At 44.6% G+C, this 2,842-nt stretch overlaps 1 pseudogene; it reads left to right on the plus strand.

Moving 5' to 3' along the window:
• The first annotated feature begins 874 nt into the window (after positions 1 to 874).
• LOC148023097 (ubiquitin-conjugating enzyme 15 pseudogene) lies at positions 875 to 1,587 on the plus strand (annotated as a pseudogene).
• Positions 1,588 to 2,842: the final 1,255 nt, after the last annotated feature.

Genomic DNA, 2,842 nt, shown 5'->3' on the forward strand with positions numbered 1-2,842 from the left:
TATTTTTGAAAAAGGGAAGAATGGCGGGCTGTGTAGCGAAAGGAGGGGGGAGGCTATGCCGATGACTGGGGGCGAAAGCAGAGGGGGGGACCCTGCTCCTTGTAGTGTGCCGAAAATTACTGTCTACTGGGAAATCGAATGCTTGGTGATCGAGGCGAAGGGCATTGTAGTTTTTTGGGGAATTTCGGACGGGACTGGGGAGGATCAGAGTGCTGGATTGGAGGCGAAAGGGGGGGGAAAAAGGATTCGAATGAAGGAGAGGAAACACTGTCATGCTGATATTGGATTGGATTGAAGAGGGGAAGATGAGCATCGAGGAGAACGAGGCGATGGTGATGCTCACCCAGGGTGCCCTGTGAACTCTGGAGCCTCTGCAGTCCCACTCGACTCGCCGCCCGCTGGGTTTCAAGTCTTCATTATGCGGAGAGAAAATGGAGTTCGAGCTCGCCAAACCGGATCAATGCCGCCGCAAGTGTGTGACTTGTGCATCGGCGTCCTTCCAGCACATAACTAAGCAGATTTGGCAGGCATTGCGTTAACAGACATGGGCTGCTCTCAAACAAAGTGAAGCGCGAAGACTTGCACGTAGCCGATTACATCTACTCCTGGCGTGCCTACTACAGCTACGCACTTCACGGCATTTATGTTGTTGGATGGCAAGGTCATTGATTGGATTCGGAAGCCAAGGTCTGGCAATCTCTTGGTCAAAGCAAGGATCAGATTAACAATGAAGAACAGAATTCGAATAGGTGGGGGCTCTCAGTCTGTCGGAGTCTAGGAGAGTAATAAAAGGCTCTGTCTGCGAGAGAAGAACGAGCTTCAGATGGGATTAAAGAGAGCGTTGCCTTCAGCAACATCGACAAGCGAACACAACATGAGCACCCCCTCGTCTCAGAGCCTTGGAAGAGTCGCCATCAATCGCTTGCAAAGGGAAATAACAGACTGGCAGAACAACACTCCCACGGGATTCAGGCTTAACCCGACAGATGACTTGCAGAGATGAACCATAGAATTCTCAGGGGCTGCTGGTACATTCTATGAAGGCGAGCAGTTCCAGTTGCTTATTGAGTTCCTTGAGAAGTATCCATTGGATTCTCCTCAAGTCGTCTTCACAGGCAATCCTCCAATTCACCCCCATATATACAGCAATGGACACATTTGTCTTGATATTCTGTATGATTCTTGGTCCCCTGCAATGACCGTGAATTCTGTTTGCATCAATATCTTGTCTATGTTATCAAGTGCCACAGAAAAGGAAAGGCCTGCAGATAATGATAGGTATGTTAAGAACTGCCGTAAAGGAAAGTCACCCAAGCTTACCTCATGGGAATACCATGATGTCAAGGCCTGATTCAACTGAAGATTCTAAACCAGCAACATTGGAGTTTACAGGTTGCATTGCAGTTTCTGGATGTCATATAAAACTGCGCTCTTTCCACTCAACTCTCCATTCCTTTTATTGTATAAGTTGCTCAACAGCTTTTGGTTCTGTACATCTGTTTATAAGAACTGTGAGGCTTTTTGCTGTAGCTTGTCACATCAGGTCTTGAGCAACTCAAAGCAGACTTGAATCAAAAGAATGTATAATGGGGTATATGTTTGTGAGAGAACGCTTAACTTCTGAACAAAGCTTAATAGATTGACTCTATGTAGGAGTTTGAGGTACAGGCAATTGAAATACATGTTTCAGGTATTTTGATTGTGTATAGGAAGCTTACATGGAGATTGTGGAAAAGATCAATATCTGATATAGCAACTATTGGCTTTCAAAGACACTGAATATTGTATTAGTGCCAAGGATTCTAGGTGTTGGCCATTGAGTAGTCGAGGAGGTGATCGGTATAGGCAATATAGTTCTTTGCTTTTGATGACATCCAACATTTGAGTTCTTCTTATTAGCCTCATTTCTTGCTGTACCTTGAACCCCGTGTTCTGCAGCTCTTGCACGATCTCTTTGACAGCGTGCAGGTCACTCATTACACCGCCGATAATTCCAACAAGAAGGATAACCTTTGCACGAGGTTTACGCGGTGTGTGGGAAGTCAATATTCACGGGTGGGAATATTACAGTGTGCCTTAGGCACTGGAATAGGTCGGAGGTTCCATGGAATATGAGGAATAGTAAAGATCACCATAGGAGCAACAATATCTGGATTCACACATCCAATCTCATGCGAGAAAAAAGCAAACCCCCTTCCATGTCACTCAAGCATATCTTGAAAGCATTTCTTCTCTCTGGGTAGTAAGAAATCACAATTTCCAATTTTTAATTCAGCAAGAGTCTCTGCTGAAAATTTATGGCCTATATGCTCTGGATTCCTCAAAATTGGCTGTTTGGCAGCCTTCTCTATTTGCTGATCACTGTCAAGTGGAAGCGGTACAACTACCGGCTTCACCTTCTTATCCATAGTCTTGTATTTCGTGTCAACCCTGGCTTCATTATGATCCTCTGCATTACTCAAATCTTACTGTAAATCATCGATTCTGCACTCTAGTGGTGGCTGAATATCCTTAGCCCTCTGCTCTATGGACTGCATAGGAACAGCCCTAAACTCTGGATGCTGAAATATTTCAGCAGTAAACTCTGTTGGCTGAAAGTTTTCAGCCCTCTGTGTCTCTATAGACTGATCATAATCAGCCAGAAACTCAGTTTGCTAAATTTCTTCAGTACTCAACACTTTTTGCTGAGTCATCTCAGCCTCTAACTCTATCTGTGACACAAAATCCGCAATTTCATGAAACATGTCCAGGAATTGCACTGATACATTACTGTGACAACTCTGCATATCAGTTTTCAGCATATTTTCCATCTCTGTCATCGTATCTGCACAAACCATACTAT

Source organism: Lygodium microphyllum, chromosome 16 (genome assembly GCF_053477565.2).
Source record: "Lygodium microphyllum isolate KBCC chromosome 16, Lygodium_microphyllum_v1.1.10, whole genome shotgun sequence".
Lineage (NCBI taxonomy): Eukaryota > Viridiplantae > Streptophyta > Polypodiopsida > Schizaeales > Lygodiaceae > Lygodium > Lygodium microphyllum.